At 39.1% G+C, this 27,018-nt stretch overlaps 1 long non-coding RNA gene across 3 annotated transcripts in view; it reads right to left on the reverse strand.

The window, feature by feature from the left end:
• Positions 1 to 27,018, reverse strand: part of LOC119703635 — a 105,950-nt gene that overhangs the window by 26,318 nt on the left and 52,614 nt on the right. For 2 of the 3 annotated variants that reach the window (XR_005257675.1, XR_005257674.1), the window contains exon 1: positions 12,559 to 16,420. This is a non-coding gene — a long non-coding RNA (uncharacterized LOC119703635). Of the gene's footprint in view, positions 1 to 12,558; positions 16,421 to 27,018 lie in introns of those variants that run through there. The other variant, XR_005257676.1, reaches the window with a different exon arrangement.

Raw genomic sequence — 27,018 nt, forward strand, 5'->3', positions numbered from 1 at the left:
AAAGCTGATTTTAATCAACAGCAAAAGTTGTGCAATACAAAGGGCTGTGATGTAGCACACTGCCCTAGAGAAAACATTCCATTGCCCCAGTTCCAAAAACCCTTTGGTGCTTTGTGCCTGTGGGAGGTGTCCATGAGGACCAAACCCTTGTCTGTGGGAACCCATCTCTAAGGGGAAGAAGAAAATTCGAAACACGACTTTGATTGCAATTTAAAGATTTCAGTCCTGCTGTATTTCCGTGGAATACATCACCCTGTTACCTGGGAATTTCTGGTCATTGGGCTGTTTGACAGCTCACCAAAAGGTAGATCCACTCTGTGTTCCAAAGCAGAGCTCAGGGCCAGCAGTCTGACACTTCCCAGGCATGTATGAGCAGGTTCACCTGCATCTGTGCCATGGTGCCTGTACATTTGGGCCATGCTGTCCTTGGGCTTTGCAAAAGGGAAGGTAAATATTTAGGTATTTGTGTTTTAAAATGTCAGGAAAAAGACTTTTTTGTTGAATGTTTTCTCTTTTACTTAGACTAGAGGAGATGTAATTTAAGGAACCATACTGGCATGCGTCATTGCAGTCTAGCAAACAAGGCTCTGGAGTTGCACTGCTGAATATGCTCAATGCAAAAGTAAAACTGAAAAGTCAGGCTTTGGCTAACGGTGTGTTCCCTTTGAGAAAAGAATTGTGATTGCTGGCAGAGGAAGTAAGGAACTAGGACAAAACAAGGAAAGGAAGAAGTTGTTTTTTTCTTTCCATCAGTCAGTTCTTTAATTTTCGCTGCCAATATTATAAGTCTAATTTACAAGTTAAACATAAATCTATTTATAAATTATTTCAAATTAAATTACAGAAAATCACATTGCTTGTGTGCTGAAATCTTTGAGTATTGAGAGAAGGGAAAGGAGGCAAATAAACATATGAAGCAAAGGTCATTTTGCTGTCAACAGAAATAGCCCCAGTCAGAAAGAAAAAAATTTCCATTCAAATTTAATATATTTTCAACTCAGTCCATATTTCATTCCTTTGTAATGTCATTTCTTATTACAGAGATACAGGCAGAGATCTAAAATACTTAGGTCTACAACTCTGGTGTTTCAATCTCTAAATAATTAAACATACCAAAAAATATATCCTTGATAATGAAGAGTGAAGGAAACCTCCCTGTAGTCCTTCTTCAACAATAGATTTTGGATATAACGTGGACCATAAGATGTCAAAATAAAAGTATTATCCTGAGAAATGTGTTAATTGCCCCAATTATTTAACATCTCTTAAGACTCTTCATGATAGTAAAAGGATTGATGTTATGACCTGAGTTGTTTAGGATCTTTTCTGCAGCATCTCTTACCATCCCAATAACTATGACTGAATTCTGAATATATCAGAATAATTTTCTAATGTCCAGCTGAAAGATATGCATAATTTTTTAATAATGAAAGAAAAATTACACAGGGATACCACATTACAAAATGTAACCAACAAATTATAACTTGTTTCAAAAATTACTTGGGCAAGTTTCTCATAGGAAATAAGGAAAAAAAATGTTTACAAGCATTAAAAAAATGCATTACTTTTATGTTGTCACATTATAGTTACAGTTCCTACCTCAAAGAAAAGCAAGAATTCAGACTTTTGTATAAACAGTCTCTAAAGCAATGGAGACCTCTGAGATTTCCAAGAATCACTTTTAAACTGGAAATGGAAAGAATGCACTTCTGCAAAACCTGTCCTTCCTGCAGTAAAACTGCTAAAACAGAACCTTCACAAAAGGGACACAGTGCAGGAACACAGCTAAGAAACCTGTAGCATATTTAGGTAGAGGTAGAAGGTAAGAATCCTATTTGACTCCATTTCCACTGATGTAATGTCTTTCATTTATTGGAAGAATAATACCTTCTATGCATTATGTAAAAATTCAACCTTCCTTCTTTTTATTACATACTTACGGTACTGATCCTAAAAAAAATCTTTTCTCTGCCACTAAGGAACACAGGTGGAGTAGTGGGCCCATGCCTAGAAATATGTTATGAAAAATCTGTAAAAATAAAGAGTGAACTTCAGAAAATTAAGTAATGTTTCAAAGAAAATAAAAATTAGGCAGCCAGACTTTGTCTTTAAAATTTTAGAGTTTTGTTAAAGTATATCCCAAGAAAATCATGTGATAAATCAGATTTTTGAGCAAGCTGTAGTTTTAATATTTAGGCTAAAAAATATATGTGACTATAAATGTAGTTCAAAACCTCACTTGAAATAGTATCACCATAAACATTAAGGTGACCCATTCTCATAACCAAAGTACAAGTAGGAAAGAAATTATGTCAGTCACTGAAATCTTCATTTCAGTTGCAAAATGTCCTCAGCTACAACTTCTTTGAAAGGGCACTGAAAGTACTGAGCCCTGCACAGAAATTAGTCCTTTTCCAGGTCTAAAAACCAGTGCTGCAAACATCCAAACAGGCTTTTCTGCAGTTTGACCCAATGAGAGTCAGCTTTATTCTAAAACTCTGGAAATGACTGTGATCATCAACAAATAAGACACTGGGATTTTACTTGGTGTGAGTTTCTGCAGGGTGAAAAGCCTTGCAGGATCTTCCAGTGGAAGATTAAAGTCAGTGGATATTTATTGCAATGTTTTTCCTCAGTATGATAACTGAATTTACTTGGCTGGAGAAGCTGTGAGGCTGCTTTGGTAAGTGGTGCTAAGCATGATCCTGAAGCAAGAACAAGCACTTACACTTCCATGGTGTTCCTTTCTTGATCCAAACTGAGGACAGTAATCTCACAAAGCAGAAAGGGAGTAAGGCAGTATTTGATTTAGGGTCTCTCTGGAAAAAGGTCATCTTACTGTGGGATCTGAGATTTAACCAAGGAGTATTTAATTTTTGGTGGGAAAGAAACAGCCTTCCACTTCCCCAATACATAAAGAACCTAGCTGAAAAATCCAGTTCCTTGAAGTATTCAAGGGTGTCAATCTGTCATGACAATATTAAATGTTTTCTCTGATCCTTTTTGAGCAAGTATCTCCTGTGAAGACAGTGTCTGACATGCCTTAAAAACTGTATATCTCTACAGCCAAAGAAAATAGGAAAGGCAGCAATATGTGAGAAACTTCCTACTCCTTTTCACATGGTGGCACTTAGAATCCCACAGGATCAGGTAGTCTCTGAGGAAAGCACTGTGTGGTCGAGAAAAAGTTTATGTTTTTGACATTTTCTTCAAAAAAAAAAAAGTTACAATTTTTTTATTATTTCTTGGGCCCATTAAATTTGAAATAATTGATTTTTAGACAACAGTGTTTCCTAGCTGATGTGTATCCATCAGGAAAATGTCCTGCCTTTGTATGTTTTCCTTGATTGGTGCTGTCAAATGGAAAACTTTTGCCCTGGTGCAGTCTGAGGACTGAGTATCTGATAGGGAAAGATTTTGGAGCCAACATCCAAGTCTTAATGAATGGCTCTACCAGAGTTGATATTTGAATAAAAGATAAGTCCCTGTTTGGAAGAAAAAGCCTTTATCAGAAATCAGAACTTGTAATGCTTGTTGTCTTCTTCTTTCTGTCCCAAACCCAGATTTGCATTTTACCCTAAATCTGACTAGTGTCTGGAAGTGTCTGAATGCTCTCGTCTCTTGTTCCTGAAAACATATTTGTTCAAGGGTGATTTAAACCATTCCTTTTTAGTTGCATGAAGTTTCATGAGAAACCTTCTGCTACTATACACAGATCTATTAGGGAAAGTGATAATTGGACAAATGCTCATGATGTGTAAGTCATTGACAACACATTTCTTTTTTTAACCTTTTAATGGGAGGAAAACCTAAGACACGAGTCACAGGACATTACATTTTAGTTTTTCAAGGTATTTGTCATTTAGTGAATATGTATTTAGGTCCAGTCAGGGTCAGAGCCCTGGTGAAGTTCCAGTGAAACTCTTGATAGCAGCTGAGAACAAAGCCATGGGTGGGCTGGTAAATCCCTGTCTGGGGCACTGACTGTGACCAAGAAAAAGGGAAATACAGGGAGCATATGGAATCACTGGAGTGTATCTAGCAGGGCCTGTACTTCCACACACTGTTCTTACTCTAGAAGCAGTACAGTAGCACATATTAGGGACATTTCCTGAAATGAATATCCTTGAACTCCATCAAGAGGGTCCTGAAATACTTTGAAAAATAACTATTAGTCTATCTTTGCTTTGTTTCTATAAGCTATGGACAAGATCAGTGCTGTGATGTTGCCTCTGGATTCTCTTACCGCTGACAATAACCGAGGCATTAAACCCCACTGCTGTGTGTTCTGCAGGGGGCAGTCTGAGCAAAGCTTTTATTTTCTTTTCTAGTACAGAAAGCTGGGAAAAGCTATTTTGCCAAACCAACATGTAGAACATTAATGATCAATGTCCAAAATGTTTTCAGTGCTGGTTAGCTAGAATTATTTTAAAATTTGTCTAGCAGAGTATTCAGAATGAGTCATGTAGAAATGAGTATTTATGTTCCCTCTGACCTCAAACATTCGTGGCCTTGCACAAGGTCACATAAGGAGACTGTGGAAAGCTTCCACATAACTTCTGGATAATTTCTCTCCTTAGTTCAGCAAGCTGTGTATGTGATATACAACACATGGGTTTTGGTGCATTCAGAAGCATTTTAAGTTCTCATAAAATTCAGTTTATAGCTATTTAATTGTGAATGATGATAACTGAAAATATAGAAGGAATGTTGGTGCAGGGAGACAAATTGCAAGGGACAGCATTTTGCTGCTGCTGCTGAGGTTATTTTTAAATCTGGCAGTGATTCTGTCACCATTACACACACTGTTTTGCCCAAAGATATTCTGAAAACAGCATAAAATTCCCAATCCGAAGACGAAGAATTTCAGAAAAATAAAATGCAAAGGCAGCTGTCTAGGTTCTTGAAAATTTTCCTGGATCTCCTAAAATTATTTTTCCAGAGTGACTGTCTTCTGTGTTTTCCAGACATATTTAGAGTTGTAAAAATATTTCTGAGTGTGGTGGTTTAACCCCAGAAGGCGGCTAAGCACCACACAGCCTCTCATCCCAGCCGCTCATTTTCCTCTAGGAGGAAAATTAACTCTATCCCAGCCAAACCCAGCACCCAGATACAAAAGCACACATTGAAGAGCATGATTCAGATTAGAGGGACTGATGAGTCAACCACATATGCAGCAACATAATGAAGCAAATGACAGGAAAAACTGAAATGGCTGTAAAAGGATTTCCTTAAAGGTTGATTAGGAGAAACTCAGATTACACTGAGTATTGTGTTTCATATAGGGAGTTATTTTGCCACTTGAAAATGTGGACTAGCAGGCAGAACCTAGAATGATGAAATTACAGTACCTAAGAACCACAGACATCTCTGGAATTGTATGCAGTTCTTAGCAGCAAAATGAAAAAGTTCAGAACTTACAACTTTTTAGCACTACATTTTCAAGAGTCAGACTGAAAAAAACTGTCCTATGACAGAAAAAATCTTCAAACACATGACAGTCTAGAGTGAGAATAATACAAATACCACTGGAAAGAACATTCTTAGATAAATGAAACATTATGAAAAATATAATGAAAATTATATTGGTTGGAAAAAATTGGGGGGGGGGATTGAAAAGGATGGAAAGCAGTAATTCACCTGTGTTAGCTTGGAGGACAAACATGACGTTCTTTGTTTATTAGGTTCCATGATGACTTTTTGGTTGCTCTGTTAACCTGAGGCCAGGGCAATAAACAAGTTTTTTCCTTTCAACCTTTGAATCAATTTTTAAAGGCCAGTTGGATTGAGTTAAGTAGGAGCTACTCCTAACAGGGCTGCACCCATTTATACCAGCACAGAATTTGGCCCACTGCTGGAATAATCAATTAGGTGATGACTTTATTAGCCAGAAAAAAAAAAGATGACAATCCTGTTGAAACAATCTCAGGATGCATCTTTTATTTACTTAGGGGTGGGAGTTTTTGTCTGGGGAGGTTCTCTTTGTTTTTTGTTTGGTTGTTTGGTTTTTATTGTTGTTGTTTGTTTGTTTGATTTAAAAGATAAAAAAAGTAGGGATTTGATTGGGGCATTCACTAGCAGTGTGTTTGGGTGGTCATCACTTAGCAGCAACAAGAGAGAACTCCGCTCAGGAGCCAGTTGGGACTGAGGGCAATTCCAGGCTGCTTCCTGAGAGTGACAGCCACAGACCTGGTGGAATTGTGTCATTGTTCATGTCTTCCCCTCCTGACTGATGCAGACACAGCATCAGCAGCAGCTGAGGGTTCTGCAGGGCCATGGATGGGCATGAAGCCTTCCCTCCTCCTTTCTAAGACATAGGCTGGGATCTTTTTACCCCCTGAACAACTGCTTCTTCCTTCCTTCAAGAATAAATGCAAGGTCAGTGGAAGCACCTTGTCTGCTGGATTCAAGATTTGGGCCACCAGCTAGCCCTGCCCGAGTTTGTCATATTGAATAGAAACCTAATTTATTGATAAAAGTCCCATTACAAATGTGGAAAGGATCCCAGAGTGGGAGGGAAGGGATAAAGGAGGAGCCAAATCCTCTCAGTAGACAAGACTGAAAATGAGCCTCCACTTGATAAGCTGCAAAAGAGGGAATTCCAAACTACTTGTTTTAGGCAAAGCATTTTTATACCTGAAACTACAAATGTTTAAAACTATGTAAGATACTTCATAGCTATTAAAAAGACTTCTGTTTTCTTCCACATTCATAAGGCCTATGGCTATCCACTGTGCAGTTAGTATTGCAACTCTCATTTATATTCTTGTTATAACCTGTATCCTTGTTATGCCTAACTATTAATCTTATCAGCATAAGAATTGCAAAGTATTGTGTAATTAATTTGTTCAAGTGAGATAGTTCTCCCAGCTCATAAAAACCATTACTTATAATGGTCATATTAATTATATACAAGAGTAAGACCAACTTGAGGCTTTGTTAGGCATTCACTTTTCTAAGAAGAATGTTGTCAAGTGCTGAACTCTCAGGATCCTTTTTTCCACTGTGATTTCCTACTGCCTTCAGCATCAACTAATCTTACACACCTTCACAGACCCAGAACATAAAATGACAGTGCTCCTATAGGATGCCCCTCTATATCACAGTTCCCTAAGCCTGCCAGGTAGGTATTACAGTTTCCCTTTTTTAGAATTCCTTTCAGAGAACTCCTACAGATTTCTAGATGTGAGATTTTTATAAAGGCTTACTGAATTTAGGAAAATACACTAATCTTCTAAAATTGGGTCATTTCACTGAAATATGCTTGTTATAGAGTTATCAAATCCATCTTCCAGGAAAATTGTCAGATCTCAATAACAGCACTTAGTCACTCTTTCACAGCATGACTCCCACCCTTAATCATCATCAGTAAAGCTGGGGCTTGCCTGTTTGATCCTGCTAGAGAAGTTATTAAACCATGTTACTTCAGCTGAGCAATATCCTAATGGGGAAATACCACAAAATGGAAAACTGAACTAAATGTTTTCCAAACTACAGGTTTTAATGTAATGAAAGAAAGCTTCTAAATGAAAAGAATGGCCCAAAAATCAAACTAGAAAGTACAGTCATTCTTATTTATTCCTGTGTATCATCAACATGGAAGAAATAATAAATGGCATAAAAGACTGAAGACCTGAAAACAGAGTGAATATCAATATTGTCAGACGCTAAGGAATGCGACTTCACCAATTAATGCTCTTATCCCCCGTAGCCTAATTGGGCGCTTGCGTGAATAGCTAATGGCTGCGAACGGGCAGCAGGAAAGGCAGCTGCCGGGCGGGCACCCTGCGTCTCTGGCTGTCGGGCCGCCTCGGCTCCCCTCGCAAAGCCGGCTGCACCTGCAGAGCTGCGGCAGCGTGCTGCGCCCCGGGGGGACATTCTGCCCAGCTGATGAAACATGGATGGGTGGCTCAAGCTTTCTGTAAGTCATTTTCATATTGGTAGTTTTAATGAGGCAGTACCCCCTGCATGCCTTCATGCAGCCCTGCCCTTTCTGCCCTCTTGGAGCACAGCATTTCAGGCTCTAAACCCTGCAACACTCTCTAGCAAAGGTTTCCTCTAGGTATGCCTCATCCTGAGCAGATCCAGGACTCCAGCACGGTTCTCACAGAAGCAGATGGCCTACCAAAGGGCTAGTGTAAAATGCTAATGGTCTTGTTTCTTGAACAAACATGAAAGAAAGGAAGTAAAAACAAACAAACAAAAAACCAAAACCTAAACAAAACAACAAACAAACAAAAAACCCCCCAAAACCACCAACCCCAAAAACCCAAAGACAAATGACTCTAGCTTAACACTAACATTGAACAGAAGCAGCATCTGATCTAAGTGTATCTAGAGTAGAAAGGTAACACAGACAGAAGCATGTGCAAAGCAGTTTGTAAAGGCACTGTGAAACAACTAAATAGTCTGCAATCTGAATATTGTCACATGAATGTCATTGTGATGCAGCAAACAATGAAATAAACCCACTGCATCAAAACAAATTAAGAACCAAATGATCATACTATGTAGTTAACCCCTAGTTCTAATCTAGTGATATTTGTGGTGGAAGGCATAGGTAGTCTCTGAAAGAGAGACCAGCCTACAACATTTTTCTCCTCTCTTTCCTCTTTGTAGGTGAGTGCTTTGAACAGGAAACCCTAGAGTAGTGGTCCTTTCGTCCTCCTATCTGTCTTAGTTTCCTTTCTGCAAATCCCATTCAGTACTTGGAGAAATAAAATAGTCATAAGCACCAACACTGAGGACAGGACTTCACAGCTTGAAAAGTCCTTTCTTACATCTTTAACTAAAACCATAATTGTAAATTTATCTTCCAAAACGTTAAAGGGCAAATGTGGTGTGTTTTTTTTTTCTTTCTTTCATAGGTTTTCCTACATCTGAAGACATTTTTTCCTCTCACTATATGTTCAAAAGCAGAAAGACAAGGGAAAAAAGCCCAACTACTATTTTTTTACTAGCACTTGCATTCCATTGGCAATATTTGCATTGGGCATGTTTAGACATCTCAGTTTTTTTAGTTTCCCCAGTTTTCAGAGCAAGAACATTCAGCTGTTGCATCAGTTCAAGACTAGGTGAAAAAGATAACTAAAATCTGAAAAGAACTTTTTTCTCACTTGATTGGATACTTCTAATTGAGGTAGCGGATCTAACCGATACAAAAGTGTTTAACTCTTTTCCCCCTAGTTTCCTACATTCTGTTAAAGAAATTTGTACGGGCAGTAGGTGAAAATGATTTCGTTTTGAATGCATGAGTATAACTTCAATAATACAGTAACATTAATTTTTTAAGAATAGCTGTATTAAATTTAAAGCTTAATACTTTATAGTTCTAATATGTTTAATAAAAATAGTTCAAATAATTACAAAGAATCTAATGGATTAATATTTGCTTCCATATATGCTTCTGGAATTGAATATTACAACAGAATTAATATTAAATTGGATTTTATATATTATTCAAGACAAGTCTTTGTCTCTATCCCTTTTGACTAGATAGCAAGAAAGCTGTGGCTGGATGCTGTTTCCTCTTACAGGGTTACAGCATAAGCAAGGATCTGGTCACGGTGATTAAAGGGATTGTAAAAGTTACAAGAAACTTTGCAATCAGGCATGAAATTAATTGGTAGATCAGCTACACACTGACTCCATAGGAGAGCAGAAGTCAACTTCCAGCAGCAAAACAAAAATCCACTGGCTCTGGGAACTAAATCCTGGTGATTCCAATACCAGTTGTTTCTGGAGCAAAAGCAATTACTGCCAAGAGGGGCCAAACAAGACCGGGACCTGGAAGCTTGGCCTCCTGTTCACATCAACACACTGAGACAGGGATGGCATGCACTGAGCAGGGTCAGGGGAAAGAAACATTATTCCTGCCATTCAGAGACAGACAGTGCAGAGCCAGTGGGAGAAACTGTCCACTTCTGCTCCTAGTGAGTGTGGCAGAAGCAGCTGCTTTTAGTAGCCAAACTAAATGCAGACTGTCTGTGCCACAGACCTCTCCTAAGTGACCTTCTTAGGCAGGGGCAGAAAAGAAATCCAGTCAGATGGTCTCCAAAGCCACTGCCTTAACCACCGCTCCCTTTCCATTGCCCAACACTGCTGCCTCCTGCTGCCTCTCTCCCTCCATGGCCATGCTGTCAGAGGCGATTCACACAAGAGATGTAAAAATGTACTTTGTTAAAAGACCATGCTGTGCAGCTCCCTGTTTTCCTTACTTTGGGATCACTGGAGTGTTCAAAATTCTGCTTTTATCAGATTCAATCATACTCTGTTAAACTCAGCAGAATTTCTCTAAACTACAGAATGACATTTCCTATCAGTTTCTTTGTGTTTCACTAAAGTAATATAGATACTGTATGTAACCTGCAACTGGAGATTATTGAGGCACATCTCCAGAAGCCAATTAGAGCAAATACCACTCTTGGCAATCTCTTTTGGATATGAAGAGGAACTGGTTCTGCCATCTTGCTTTAGTGGGGTTAAATATACATCAATATACATACAGGAGATACTCATGGCTGTAACAGTAACAGATCTGAGTGATAAGCACTGCAATTCAACAATATAGCACCACTGTCATCTTTTGAACTATGGATGAAAAATATCAAAGAGCGTATTTGCACTCCATTATGAAGTAATGAACACATAGAATTCATTTCACATCTCACAGCTAGAACAGTGCCTGTCAGAAGATGCACTTTGATTTTTAAGTGCAAAATCCACATTTTTCCTTGTGTGCCTTTTAGGCATACCAAGCCATAGCACAGAGTCCACTGGGAGCTATGTTGTTCTAAGAGAATCATGCAAAAAGAAAATATTTGTGTCTTGGAGGGTGTGGGGGTAGGAATGGGGTTTGGATTTCCTTCTCACCATTCCAGGTCTGATCACTTCAAGTAAAATAAACCAGAGCTAGCTATATCCTTCTCTTTCCTTGACCTTTCTTGATAGGGTGTATTTGCTTGAAACAGGGATGGAAATGCAAATCTTGCTAATTTTTCTGCTACTTACATAGACCTTGAAGTGGCTAACAGCTGGAATTTTAGGTACCTTTTTATTGATTAAATGACAGTAAAGAGAAATCAATAGCTGTGGGGCCAGACTAGACACTTGCTCTGACTCTTTGCTCTGTTCAGAAGATCCCTGTGGGTGGCTAGGTCCATGGTCACTGCAGTGTAAAGGGTACCAGCCTATGGCACGAGCCATAACTCCTCTTGGCACCACTGCTACAGAATCCTCTTGGAGACTTTTGGCAACCAGAGAATGTGAGTAGCTGATCTGGTCAGGGATACTGAAACAGCTTTCCTTGCACTTTCCCTCCTCCTCAGTGCTTGAAGCACAGAAAGTCCCTTGTATTCAGACTAAGCTTTATGATAATTAAAATTTAAACAGACAAATGCAATATTTCAATTCCAGATTTAAAAAGAAAAACGTGATTGTAAAGACAATCAGCAACTAAATACTTCAGTTCCTATGGGAAAATTAACTTGAATACATTGTACTCACCCAGCATTTCTGTTTATCTACACTTTAATGTGGTGGTCATAAAACCTCTACCAGAGAGGATACAGGTGCTATAGATGATTGCCTGTATAGACAGGAATAGGCAGGAGCCTGCCATTATGTTTATAGGCTTGGCTGTTTATCCTTTAGGCTAAGGTCGTAGGCATTAACCTAGCCACTTCCTAGGTTTATTTTAAAAGGAAAAATAAAACACACGCCTAGAAATGCTAAAATTTAAATGATTCCAGGTGTGGTGTTCAGTGATCGGTCAGTTAGGCCCTTGTTGTAAGAGATTTAATTTACTCTGCTTCTGTGAGGCATTGGTGGCTGAGCTATCTGCAGGAGAAGTGCCGCTCTGAAACGGAGGAGACCTGCACAACTGGTAGCTGAGAAAGTGACTTCAAATGGCCCTGGTACAACACATGTTCAGCCTGCTGCATCTCTTTTCACATGCTGTTATCAGGAGCAGCTCTGGCTCTGTGAGGGAGGGCAAACCAGGGGGCTGGAGCGGGGACTGGAGTCAACAAAGGCACCAGCAAGGGACACAGGCCTAGGTCATGTTGAGGGGAGAGCACTGCAAAGCCTTGGAGGAAAGGGGCATGCACATGAAGAGAGAAAAAAAAGGTATGCTAGAGAAGAGCTAAGAGGAACATTAAGCAAATCAGGGCAAGCCACACCTCTTTCCTTTCCCTGAGCCTCCCTGGTAGGGCTCAGCTGTGTGACAATGATGACTCAGCAACAGCAACCACTTGGTAGAGGGCTGCAGTGTAAAAGAGGAGCCTATTCATACTAGGGGAGTGGAATCAGTAGGAAACCTGAGTTTCTACTGATTCTTGAGTTATTTGCAGTAGAAAGGTAGGTGCTTTCCAGATGAACACATAGAAAGAAAACAGGAATTAAGTGAAAAAATTGGAATCAACATATTTGAAAAGAGTGGGAATTGCAGTATATCTTGATGAATCTTTTAATGGGTATTTCATTAATTGGTTTATGCAGGCTTGGACTAGACATTTAGAGGTTATTTAACACCAGGAAATTATACTGTACACAACTAACCTCATACTGTATATGTGGGGAGTAGGTTGGCAAATGGTCGTAGTTCCAGTCTTCTGCCTGTGTTGCTTGCTCAGAGACAGCTTCTAATTGGTTGTGTTAAGCATCAGTTGTATAAGCATCATCACATAAGAAAAACTGCACCTGGATATTACAGAAAGAGGGAGAATGGGACATGGAAAAGATCACAGGGAAAAAGATCACAGGAAATGATCAGCAAGCATTTTAGAGAAGGCAAAATCACAGGGTCCACAAGAGCATGAATGATAGTGACATTTTATTTTCTTTGTATAAATGACTTTTAGACTAAGGCACTTGTATCAGTTTTCCCAGAGCTGTATTAATTTTCCAGTTCTGTCACCAGCTTCCAATGTTCTTTTGTAAACCACTTACTCTTTGAGAGTATACAAAATATATGTTACTGGTTTCTAGAAAAAAAAATGTGATCATCAGAGTCCTCTCCTCCCAAATCCAAACTCTGTGACCTTCCTGGAAGTAAAGCTCTTTTTGAGATTTTAGTATTCTGAAAATTGCTGAGCACTGCCAAGAATCTACCCTGTCTTCTCTGGTGCCTTGGGCCATCTCTTTCCATACAGCTCACAGCAACATGAGGACAGTGCTTATACACCCGTTTGCTACTTTCACTATGGTGGACAGAGCCTCCTTACAGATATCCTCCAAACAAAAAGGCTGAAAACAAGTTGCATTTCCTTAGGTGTGGCTAAGGCATATAGCATAAACAGACCCCATTTTTGTCTGTTTTTCATTTATCCCTAAGAAAAATACTGCCAGGTTATATTTAGCATTCTGAACCAGTCACAAGAAGAAGCAGTGGGCTGGGCTTGTGGTTTTTTAAGCAATCTGCTGATCATGCCATCTTGGATAACTCATTAATTCTCTGTGTAGTGAATTCTTTGGGTTTGCTTCTATTTAGAGGTCAGTAGAACTCCTTTTCTCTGTTCCCCAAGACAAAAAAACCTTACCTAGCATGACACTCAGACTAAGCCAGGACAAAGTGTGCCTGGCAGGTCTTTTGTTCCCACCTCCGAGGCCAGAGCTCCTGCACAGCCAGTTCTTCAGACAAAGACGATCAAAAGTTTGGCACAAGCTCTTTTCCTTTTTAACTTCTCTCCAGCACACCCAGACAACCATATAGGAAACAGATACATGGTCTGTCCCCAGACAGCGCAGCAGGAGGGTTGCCCATGGGCGAGGGAGCTACAGGAGAAGCACAGTGACACCAGGTGACCCTTCCAGGGTGAGGTGGCTCAAAGGGCACCCACAGCAGCACTTACAAGCCAAATTTATTCAGGAACCCTTAATGCCATTATTTAAATGTAGAGCTAATGCCAAAAAAAGGCCTGGGCATACATCCCATACACTGAGGTTCCTCAGGCTCTCAGCCCTCTAACACTGTTTATATCAGCGCATTTCTCCCAGCAGATGGGCCATCATTGCTATAGTTTAAGGGATTCACCTGTAAAACCAAAACAAAGCCTGTTAAGGGATTAGAGAACTTCAAGAACAGAGAAAAGAGCAGCTGTTTCCCCTTGTAGGTGAAGATGAGAAATACATTTTTACTTTCAGGAAATGAGTTTAATTCTTAAATACCAAGGAAGAGTATGAATCCTTTTCTGACCAAAAGCAGACTAAATATCTTCCTGATGTGGTAGACATGCCAATTGGTACAGGTAGTCTCAGTACTCACTGTAGGGCCATCTTAATTTTCTTTCTTGGAGCAAAAAAGAACTTAATTATCTGTAGTTGAGATGGAATTTCTTAAAATAGAGATCAATAACTACTACAAACAGGCCAAAAAAAGAATGAATCTAGGGGAATGGGTTGAAATAGTGAGATACATCATGAAATGTGATTAATGAAACCAAGGGAAATATAAAATAACATGTTTCCCTGGAAATGGACTGTAAGTGCACAATGTCTGCACAATATTGTACATCTGCAGTTTTCTGTCCTGCCACCTAATATCCAAATTGTCTGCCAGTATAAACACAGCTGCTAAATGTCTTCTACAACTGCAAAAATAACAAATCTCCACTTTTCTCCCAGCTATTGAAGTATATTTTTACAGAGACAAATGCAATGTTTACCCTTGTTCAACAGGAGAAAATGCCAATGCCCAACATATATGTCTTATTAACACACACTGGGAGTCAAATATCATAGATCAAAGAAATGGGATGGCTGTTTTCTGGTATCCTGAGATGAGCTGAGATTTAATGTTTTTGGCTTGAACAGTTTCTCATCTGGTTTCCACATAGACATATGCCTACCCATCAGTATAAAATCACCATTTTAGTTGGTTTTGACCATCACTACAACAGAATCTGGCAGGATTGTGAAGGAAGGATGAGAAATAGTTTTTTTTGTAAACTCTGCTTTCCACATTGTGGATTGGCCTGCAGACTCTGCTGGGGAAGAGCTGTGCTCAGCTTCTCCCCAGCCTGGAGACATAGGTCTGCAGCAGCTGGGGGCGTGGGAGACTCTAAGTAACAATTTTCATGTTATAATACTAGCCTGGACTTTAAGAAGTAATTTAAGATAATTTACTAGGTTGCATTTACTGAAACAAGTTCTTTTCATAAAATATAACTAAGGAAAACACAAGAAAAAGGGAAAATGATAGTCAGGATTTTCAAACTGTACTCTGCTTGGACTTAGCATAGATGAAGAGAGCATAACTGAGAAAAAAAAAAAAAAGAATGAGAGAAAAAAGAAAGAAAGAAGGCTCCATAAACCTAGGAAGGGCACCAATCCATTTATACACTTCCTGGAGTACTTAGAACATTTAGTCTTACTGGCCACAAGAAACCACTTTTGTTGTGCAAAAGGTTTCACACATGAACTGAAGCCAGAAGTTTTTTCATGGCACTGTGGGAAGAAAAAAAACATTACTGTACAGTTTGGTGAACTACAGACAGAAGTTGGTCTGTAGGCCTGCCTGGTAAAACTTTATGAAAACACTGTCACTCCCCTCAGCCTCCTTCAAATCACAGGCTTGAAATTTACCTCTTCTGCTACAAGAACAGAAAACTGGCATGACAAAAAACCTAATCATGATTAGGCAAGTAAGGGAAGTACTACTGCTACTCTTGATTAGCTAAAAACTGTGAACACACTTGTATTTTGGCAGTTTGTCTCTCCCAACCTATGTTCCACTTTTATCTTATTCATCTGTTACCACCATCAGCAGGCATTCTGTGGGGCAAGTAATATGCTTTTCTCTAGGCGTGTACATGAACTAGCTTCAGTCCGCTTTTCCCCAGCTGCAATAGAAATGCCAAGGACATTAACTAAAGCATAAATGTGAAGGTTATAATTTTTATCCTGTGAGAAAGCAAGATAGATCATAAATTGTAATAAAATTGTAGAAAAAAAATTACATAAGCAATCATTAAAGATAAATTAGGAAGATTCAGTTGGTCAAACCACCATGGTAAGGAGTAGAATACAACTTTAGTCCTTTGTTCGAAGTTCCAGTTATCTTTCTCTATTTAAATTATTTCTTCCAGATATTTAATTGCAGATGTTCCCAATCTATTACTCTGCCAGGCAGAACACAGTTTTTGGATATTACTTTGCCAATGATCCCCTGTGTTGTGCTTGACAGAGTTCAAGCTGTGATGTGGATCAGACTGTTATGTTGGGGAGAGGGGAGGTCTGAGACCTCTATAAATTCTCTTTACAGCAGGTAAGTATTTCTGCACCCTTGCATCTGGATCTTGGAGTACTCTCTTTGACCATTAGAAGAAAATAACATGAAGTGGAAACCCAGACTTTCTTGCTGCCAGACTGCAAAACACAGTTGGATCTACAAACCCAGCTCTCCAAGCTAGTTAGGTATGAGTTTGAGCTCCAAGTCTTTGTATTTCTGTTTAATAGCTTCACATTTTAAGTAAAGGCTAGAGCTGAAACAAACAGTTGCTCCAGCTGAGAGGCTGTGTTTGCATGCTGTTCCCATCCTCTGGGCTGGCCCTGAGGAGCAGAGCTCAGCAAGCACACAGCACTGCTCTTCCCAAGCAGCGTGGCTTGGGATGCTGCCTCACGGGGGTGGGATAAGGTCGCAGTGCTAGGTACAGCTGTCGGTGGTGCGGCAGTAAAAGCAGGCTAATGCCTTTAAAGTCTGTGGATTTATTCTATCCCACAGTTATTCTGGCATAAATCACAACTGCCATTTGACTACAGCAGCAATATGGGAAGAGGTGGGCACAGAATACTATGAGAACAGACATGCTGAAGACAGGGTCTGATATTGTGCCCCAAAGGGAGGCAGGACAGCACAGGAGATAAACAATGCAGACCTGAGTCCTCTCTGGACATTCTGCCTGGAAAAGCAACAACTGAGAGGTGGTCAAGTACCAATGAAGAAACATAATTGTGCTCTCATGGTTTTTACACAAGAGGCATCCATATCACATCATGAAAGAAGTGGGGAGGGTTGTCAGCTTAATTTATGATATATTTCCCTTACTCACTCTGCTTTTAAAAATCCAACATGTTTATGAATCTGCTAAAACACATGGCATTTCACAGAAATAGACAAATATGATTGCAAACTCTAAAGGTAACAAAGAATGCTTGGATAAGGATGCCGGTGGGAAGGCACCACTTATTATGAAAAACCCTTGGATGATGCAGAGGAAAAGCTTGCCAAATGCAGCAGAAAAAATTAAGCGGCCTGATCATTACAAGAGATCAGTGAGTGCAATTCCCAGCCATTTCAATGTGAGTGGCTCATAGGTACTGTCCTGTGATGGTTGGACCTGAGGGATTCTAAAGAACCATGAACAGAAAACCTAACCCAAGACCTAACTCTATATCCCTTGTAAGGCTACAGGAGAAAAACAAAACAAAATAAAATAGGAGAAGCAATTTTCAACAGAACTGTCCTCTTCCTGCCTTTACAACATCATTCATGTTGCCAACAAAACAAATCCAAGTGATCACCACAAACACACACCTCTCAGGAAGTCTGCCCTCACTGCTGGCTTCAAACATTTGCTGGGTTTTTACAGTGCTGAAATTATTCCTGCATCAAATCATGGAATTACAGTGAGGCACCACCCTGTCTGTGGTCACAGGCTGCACAGATCAAAAAGCCTTGAAGAGAATGCTGGGTGCTTCCTCTGGTGAAGCAGGGGTGGGAGGGGGCTCCAGCTGTCCTGTGCCTCCCCAGCCCTTGCCAGGGATTTGCCCTCCTGCCTGGGAATGCCCTCCAAACCCCAGGGCTGCTAGCCTAGGCAGCCAGTACATGCCAGGGATGTGCGTGCAGCTCCTTCCTCTCCAGTCATCCTCACTGCAACCTGTCATCTTTTCCATGTAGCCACACAACATTTGATAGCACAAAACTGCGGGTAGGATACCTTTCATAATAATAAATAGGAATAGCAGTGCTTTTGTGAATTTAGGTCAATGCATCACCCTTACAGCGCATTATAAATTCATCAGAATCACAGCCTGAAGAAAATTTTATTCCCTGGCACCAGCTGCTTTTAGCCATGCCACAGATCTTTAGCAGAATTTAAACTCCAGATTAAGTATTGATTGAGTTTAAATAAATTATAATATGTTATAACCAGAAAGCTAGAATCTGACTGGTATAGATGGTTTCCCTGTTTACCTCCTTTCTCACCTCAAATATTAACAAATGTATTCACTGCATTTTAACTGCACTGAACAACCAATTCAGAAATGTATAATACTGAAGTACTAATTTAAGCAGCACCCTCACATACTTGACATAGGAATAGAAATTGTAAAATAGGTACAGAATAAACATATCAACTTAAAGGATTATGTGAATAGGAATAAATTCCTAAAGAATTAGCTACAGGGGGAAAGTAAAAAAACTGCAGCTTATATTAACATTTGATTATATTTCAGATGCTTTATTCCTTTTTTAAGGTTTGAAAATATCTCTGTAGTGATGGCTACCAACAAGCTGCAACACAGCAATCCACTCTTGTGTCGCGTTCAGTAGCATCAGCTGCTTGTATACCCAGCACGTTATTTCTGGACGACTAACAGATGAACCTATCATTTTAAACTATATTTAATAGGGAATGAAAACTTGCATGAGCAGGTATTCAAAATGTAACTGTGATACAGTCACCGTAGCCAACTGAGAAACACAAGCCCAAATTTTACAGAAAAGAAAACAACAACTATCTTCTGTACTGCTAAAAGAGGACAAGAGGACACATAAGGACATATAGTTTTGTGTTTGACCTATTTTGGTTGATTTAATTTTCAGATTTTGTAAGCCAAGCTCCAGTGAGTTCCTGAGGAAAAAATTCTAACTGGCATTTTACTGTGAGTCAAACCTCACACAAAAAGTGCTTTGTGAATCAAGATAACATTCGAAGCTGTCTAGCTGCACGTACCAAAGTACCAGTTTGGACAAAAAAACAGAGCTGTAATGGACTTCTAACAGCAATAATACTTTGCACTTCTGAACTGTGTTTCAATTTGAGATCTCTAAGTGTTTTGCATTGTGTGACAATTAAGTCTATCACTTGGAAATTTCAGTAGAAAACAATTGTCATAATTTTACTGATGAAGAAACTGAGGTATAGAGAGCTTGAATACCTTCATAAGATCTTACAGCAAACAGGATGCCAGTGCACCATCAGAAATGCCAGGCAGCATTTTGGAGCTCCATCAAGGGCACGAACTCCCATATCCAAACAGCCTATCTGCTGTATGTTTGACTAATACTTCACCAGCTTTGTGAACAAGAGAATTCATCTCTTCACTTAGAGGTAGCTTATTTCCTGGTGCTGTTCTTACCGAGCTGATGACGGGGACAGTAATTCTTTTAACGAAAGTGCGGACAGTTTGGGACATGACAGCAATCCAGATAACGTCCACTTTGAGATGGAATGAGTGCCTGAAATTGCACATAGCACCACACTGCATAAGGACATAGAATGATAAAATTGAGTCTAGTTAACATGGTTAGCAATCATCCATTTTAAGAGACAACCCTAGAGCTTTAGCAATATTGTCCTTAGAATATGCACATAGCAGGGTCATGATCATCTTTTTTCTCTTAAGTTCTTCACTGTGAATAGACATAGCAAGCTTTGAGTCTGACTGTTCTTTTCTAGTTACCACTGAACAGCTGTGTTATTTATTGCTTTCTTTCCATTCTCTGCTAAGAATGATGCAATTGCTTTTTTTTCCTGAAAAATATAAGTAATGGAGGATTTCTGCAAAGGCCTGTTTTTTTTTAGTTAGACATTACATTGATGCAGCAACACTGCACTTAGAATTACCCAGCCTTTCTTTGAGGCACTAATAAAAGTAAGAAGCAGTGGAATTAGATTTTGCAGTGCTGTACATTTTCACCTGCCTAGTTAGCTACCACTGAAATCTTCTTGGTATTTAACCCAGGACATCTAAGCTTCTGTCTGGCCAAGCAGGGCTAGCAGTGGCACTAGTCTGTGTAAGTGCATTGCTGCAAGGGTATATCCAAAGGCCTTCAGGGATTAGCACAGAAATGCCATGAAGCTGAACACTTTGCCTAAGCCCCATCTGTGACCGGGGCTGTATATCCACTTTCCGGATGTGGCAGCCCCGTGTGAAATTGAGGAGCGGCGACAGGGAGGGGAGAGATGGAGTTCAAGGATCAGGCAGTAACCACACGGAATGCACAGTTATACCTGTTACACTGCCAGACGAGGGAGGATGTTGCCATATCAGTAGGCTTTCTTTAACATTAACCCAAATCACTGCTATAAGCATGGTTATATGGGAATATGTGAGGGACTTCCTCATGGCCTGGATGTAATCAGTTATTTTGGGGGAATGAAAGAGGTTTAAATTTGGTAATCCCCACTACAAAACCCCCTATGCATCTTATGCTACATTACGGTAGATGCATTCTACACAGTCAGAGAAGGAGGTTCAGGAATTACCTGTATGCATTTCCCATATATATGTCAGTTTGTACATGGAAACACTCAGGAAAAAACACTAAAAGGTGTGGCTGATAGCAGCTGCAGTGCTAACCCACTTGGGTCATGGTTGGCTAGGGTAAGGATGGCTAAGACTATCACAGTTGTGGAGCATAAATACATTTTCATGATTCCTAAAATTGGTGTCTTACTACTTAAGAACACTCTAGTTTTTCAAAGAAAATTCAACAGTATTCAACACATTTCACAACACAACAGTATTCAATACATTTCACTTTCTTTCTTCTCCTATTCTATAGAGGTAAAATTCCTTTTCAGATCTTTGGACAGAAATTGATATAATGCACGAAGCCAGTCCCTGCAGTGGTCACTGTATCACACAGATCTGATACATTAGATCTGATACTTTTTTCCATGCATTTATGATTCTGATCTGATAGCTTTATATTTGCATACTGTTGTTTTGTCTTTGCTTGAAAAACAATCGAATTTTAGATTCATAACATAACAGAGACTATGCAAAAACCTATGTGATGATGGCTAGCTACATCTTAAAATTCTTTAGCCTGAAAGCCTGGCACGAATCTGAAGGGAAGTGTTAAAGCAACCTGACAGAAATCCCCTGCAGTGCTTAAGAAAAAAACTCAGCTCTCCCTCCTCCCAGCTAAACCCTGAAACAAGGTCAATGCACTAAAAGGCTCTGGAAGTAATTTTTTTATAAATAAATATCCTGGGGAATTAGTGCAGCAAGTGCCACAGTCCTGTCTCTAAAATAAAGGTAGCTATGACTATGTAAGCATTTCCTTTACGTGCTAGGGATGGCACACATCAGTCAAGGTGAGATTAAATGCATCTCTGACTACATGCTACAAAAGAAGCAATTTTTTTTTCCTCAGGAAGAAAACTTTGATCATAACCTTGAATCAGCAATTTGTTTAAGTCCATGCCTAGTGTTAGGTCTGTGAACAATCTTTGATATGCTGGAGTCACAGACCCCTGAAAGGACACTTGTGGCTCTAACAAGCAAAATGCAGGAGTAAATGCAGAAGTCTCCCAAATATGAACTAGTGCCAAGTTTCCAAAACTTTGGTGGCTACTTCACTGACCAGATTCTGACACCCTGATAGTCACCTCTGACTGAGTCCTGCCTATCATGGTAAGTGCTTTTTTTACCCACCTCATCTGTTCAGATACCGTATTATGGCACAGCAGTAATTAGTTTTTCTTTAAAATGGATCAAAAGTTCCTATCTCCCATGACTGCAATCAATGGCAACCATTTCCCTCAACAACAGGGCATGAATTATACAAATATTCACTGTAAATCTAAGTAAGGAAATGGAAGAAGGTGAAAAAATTACATTCTTTGGCAAGGACGTAATAATTTGGGAATTTACATGTTATTTGGTGACATCGATGATCAAGCCCTAGCTTGGATCAGTTTTTTGAAAATTATTTCAGCTCTTCCTCCTTCCACTTTAATTTTATCCAGAAAGCTTTTCTTTCACTTGCTCAAAGCAGAAGAATATGGAAGAAAGGGGATCATTCAATCACAAATCCACTTATCTCCACTGCATCTGTGATGTTGTTCCCTAAGCAGTAGTAATCTCCTACATTCAGGAAACCTGTGCAGGATTCTCACAGGAAAAGCACAACATCTGAGCCAGTGTGAACACAGCCGTGAAGGACTGGAAGAAATAAAAGAAATTAAAACCCAAGCTAAACAAAAGTTCAAACCAAAACCGTCTTCTTCATCAGGATATCAAGTAGCAGCCATTTAAATGAAGAAGATATTCATGCCTTCCTCTTTTTGAGGAAATTTCCTAAGGTTTAAAATGCAGATAAAAGGCTTACAATTCTATATTGGCACAGCCTGATTTTCAGTTGTGCTTATCACTGCCTGCCATGCAGCTGGCTTGCTTTCTTTCTTTGAAAGTTTGAGGTTCTTTACACAGAAATTATGTTTTCAAAATATAGTTGAGAATCCTGATGTTGTAATCGTTTTCAGAGCCACTATGTACATTACTAATTGTGTACATGAGTCCCTTCACTGACTCCACTGAACATGCTGAGGTTACCAGCTACCAAAACATCATTATAAATTATAAGGTAAGGAGAATGAGGCCAGCTTTATATTTCTGACTTGGTGAAGGTATTGATAGCTTGGAGTGAGTGAAAATTCTTGTAAAAAATGAGGCTGGAAAATGTTCTTTTTCCTGAACTGTTAAAATGATAAATACTAAACAAACAGCTACAAGTGAAATGATTCCCTGCTGTCCAACAACTACTTTTCTAAACACCTAAGAAAGTATTCATAAATGTAGGTCTGATATCCAAAGCAAATAAGGTACACACAAAGTACTGCAAGCAGGAAGACCTCTAATAGTCCACAGCTCCCAGTTCAGAAAAGATTTGCCTGGATATTTTAACTGGACATTACTGAAACCCTGAAAACTACTATAAATAGGACAAAATCAGCAAAATACTTAGCCAAGAAGAAAATGTATATACACAAGGAGATATGCTCAATTTTTATATCTCACAGAGAGAAGAATAAACTCCCATCTTATGTTGCCTTTTCATGTTGGGCGCTGAGTTATGAACTAATACAGATTTCAAATACTGTGAAGAGTGGTGGAGGAAAAATGAAATGTAGATGCATTTGGCCAACTTAAAATGTACAAGCAAGGACTGCAAGTCATTTAAATATATACAACCCCTCTCTTATCTTGAACGTGATCATAACTGTCGCCAGTGAGTAGACAAGAAACTGCTTGGCACTCTGTTTCTGTTAACTCCTTTGAAGAGCAAGCATAGTTCACATTACAAAACTTGTGGGATTCTTTCCTTTATAGAATAATGTAAACAAACATTTTCTTATTTAATCTGTTTAATTAAGTGTTGTTTACTACCGGTTTCTGAAGCACTTCAGATAATAAAACCTAAATCCTTGATCCTAATGGGAATTTTAAGTGTAAGGTTTTTTAAAAAATACTATTACCCATTAAATGTTTTAACTATGGCTTTAGGAATTTTAAGAAAGTCTCATAATTTTTAATGTCTTGATTTCTGTGTCTTAAAAGGGAAGTAATTTTTTGACCTATGTTAACTGTTTCAGACTCTTTTAATGGAATATGCAATCAATACATTAATAACATCCCATGCATTAGCACTGAATATAGTAGAAGGTTAAAAGGGGCACAGATTTTCCATTAAGCCTTTTTAATTTTTCCTTTTCAGAATTTTCCTGAATCTGGGAGTGGGTAGATGCAGTCCTAGATCTACTATTCCAGTCTGGAGAATGATGCCACGAAAGCATTTGTAACCCCTTAAATATCACATGGCATATACTTTTTCAATTCCTGTACATTGCCCTCAATCCCCTCAGAAATTCATGCCATGTATGACAAGGGTCTCAGTCTGCAGGAGAGAGGCTGCAGATGGGGCATGGGAGTCTGGCAAGGCTTCAGGAACATTCTGCAGAACTGGAAAGTGACTAAATTCTGGTTTAGGCCATTTTTGAAACATTTTTTTCAAAATAATGTACAGCATTTCCACAAATGCTACCTCATCCTTCTCTGAGCAGTTTCATTATGAAGTCTATTGTCTTTTTTTTTTTAGTGAAATAACTTCACCATTTTTAAATTCAGATGGAACAGGAAGGGAAAAAGCCCTTTATTTCTTGCTCCTACTAAGATTATTTTATCCATTTCTAATTTTAGTTCTTTTCACGTTTTGTTTGTTAGGCATAACTGGGTCAACACTTTCATTCTTTCAGGTTGAAAATCCTGTCTGAAGAAAAGAAGTTACTTGTCATGAAGCAAAGCAAATGACTGTGAATAATTTATAAGAAAGTAAAAATATTCTGCTTTTGAGATTTTAACAGGAGAACAACCCTGAGTTATAAATTATTATAATTACACTGGAATATGCTCTCCATCCTCTTATTCTTTTGCTCTGCTCACTGCCATAATACTTCTTGCTCGAACGGGTAACAATCTCTTGAGCAGCACAGTCATAGGTCCCCCCAGGTTTGGGGACAGTGCCCTTCAGACCATGAATTTATCAGTGCTCACAATCCCGCTCCACACTTCTTAAGATTTTTGTTAGAACTCCTGCAGGTTTATCTCCTTTTAGAGAAGAAATTGCAAATATATCTCAAAGTCCCGTGGGATGTGAGGTGAGGACTGGGGGCTCAGAGGTCACAGAGCTGGGGGCTGCAGAAGCAAGACTGGTGCTCACAGGAGGTTCTGGGAGCGTTATTAAACCACACCACACCCTTACTGCAAAGTAACACTGAGAGATAGTTAGGTAGTTAAATTCTTGGGGTTTGTTTAGTTCTAGCTCCTAAAGGCCACAGGGTTCAAAGGTATCTGTTGTCATAATTATTATAAAAACAATGTATATCTCTGTATAAATATTGTAAAGTGAAGAAATACAGGATATTTAATGGAAAAGTAGAGATTACAGCAACTTGGTTTGCTGAGAAACCAGTTTCACTAATGCTGTTATTAAAATGTCTGAAATGAATGTGTCAATTTTCTGTGGCTCCAAGGGAAGAAGATGAATTACTTAATATCAAAGTCTGTCACTTCTTTAAATGTTTTTTTTTTAATATACTTTCTGCAATACAACATCTCTACTGTACTAATATTGCCATAAACTACTGCAATTTCCAGCATCTTGTTCTCAATAATACACCTCTTATTTTTAAGACTAACATTTAGAAGCACAAGTGGAAGAACTAAAGCGTAGCAATGGATATGTACATAACAGCTTCCACAAAGAAGTTCATGGAACTGACTTCATTTGCCACTGGAGTCAGTAAGTTCCTGTGCCCTCTTGTGCCAAGAAGCTTTAGCGATCCTCACCTGCTTCTTACACAGAGACCAGACTGGCAAGAGAGGGAAAGGACAGCCAGCCCACAGTTCTTACACATGCAAGATTGCAGCCAGGCATTCCATCACTTCACATAAGGCATGGTCACATACACAAAGACTGCTGCTACCAATGTGTTCCCAAAGCACAGACTCACTTATCAAATCCTGCAGGAGGAGTTCGAAGTGTGGAATTCCCACTGCTTGCCATATTGTGGGTCAGCCACTGTTGGTGACAGTCTGAGCCTTGGGGAAAACTGAACATGTCTTTTCTTTAACCTTACCCTTGCCTTATGACAGGTATTAATGTGAAACCTCTGCCCATAAAAAATGAAATTCCTGACTGGCACACGTTTGCCCTCTCATTTATCAGTAATGGAGGATGTCAAAATTCTTTGATCAAAAATTATTGGGGAAGTTGACATTCATTTTGAAGAGGAAGAACTATCTAAGGAATAGTGTAAGGGGGCCCAGGCTTGCTGGAAACAGTCCTGCTTTAGATTTGCATTTCTGAGACACTAATAATTTTAAATTTAAGTCCACAAATTTTAGACTTCAGAAAAGTCAAAATATCTCTGAACAGATTCTGAGTATCCCAGCTGATTGGTCCCAGACACAATGAGTTCTAAGTGTGCATGATAGCTTTTCTTTTTTTACACACTATTTATATTTGACCTTATCTGACCGTCTATTCCAGGACACTAATTAGATTTCTCTGAGCTTTGCAGTCATTAACAATCTCAGTGGAATTGCACCTCTCCATGTCAGAATTACACCTCTCACTTTACTTATGCTCTTTGCTACCTGCAAGCGTCAACCAAAATATCCACATTTCTTGTATTTCATTCTTATCCAACCACTTGTTATACATTCATGAAAAAACATTAGTGCAATTGAGTAACTCAAACCTGTACATTCTGGCTGTGTATAAAAGATGTGCTTTGATTATTTCCCTCAGAAAAAATATGATAAGCACTAGAAGTTAAAGTTTATTAGTGACAGTTGTACTAAGAATTAAAAATAAACTGTCCCAAGCAGGCTACTACTGAATGGGATTCAATATATGCCTGGTCTACAGAATTTTCAGGAGAGCAATTTACTGACTATCCTCTAAGAAACTCTTGCCTAAGTTAAAAGCAGCCTTGGGTAATTGCTGATCACCCTTGTGATTTTCAAAACTCCCTCTGTGATTTTAATACCCAATTCCATTAACTTCAGCACTAGGGTTGCTAATCCTGTAGGTAGGCTAGAAAATCTTTAGCTGTATGCAGGTGCTTCAAAGATTATAATGCTAATCACTCACATTTAGCTGCTACTATCAGTATGAGAAGGAAAACAAAGCAGAAGAGACAGACAAGCTTGAATTAACAGACAAATCTATCCCATATGCTTTTTGCCTTTTTCTGAGCAAGAATAGCTCAGTCTTCTCCCTATCATTCTTATCCTAAACCTTTGGAGCCCGAAGCACCACATAGCTTTGAGGAAAGGACAGTCTTGAGAACAAAAAATATTTTTGGGGAAAAGAGTTATTTTGTTCTCTTCATTGGGATATTTTCTTATTATAATATAAAAAAAAATTACCAGTTTTATTCTGGAGATTTTCCTACAACCATAATGTACTTCTGCAGGAAATATGTGAGATCTACTCAT

Source organism: Motacilla alba, chromosome 8 (assembly GCF_015832195.1).
Source record: "Motacilla alba alba isolate MOTALB_02 chromosome 8, Motacilla_alba_V1.0_pri, whole genome shotgun sequence".
In the NCBI taxonomy this organism is placed as follows: Eukaryota; Metazoa; Chordata; class Aves; order Passeriformes; family Motacillidae; genus Motacilla; species Motacilla alba.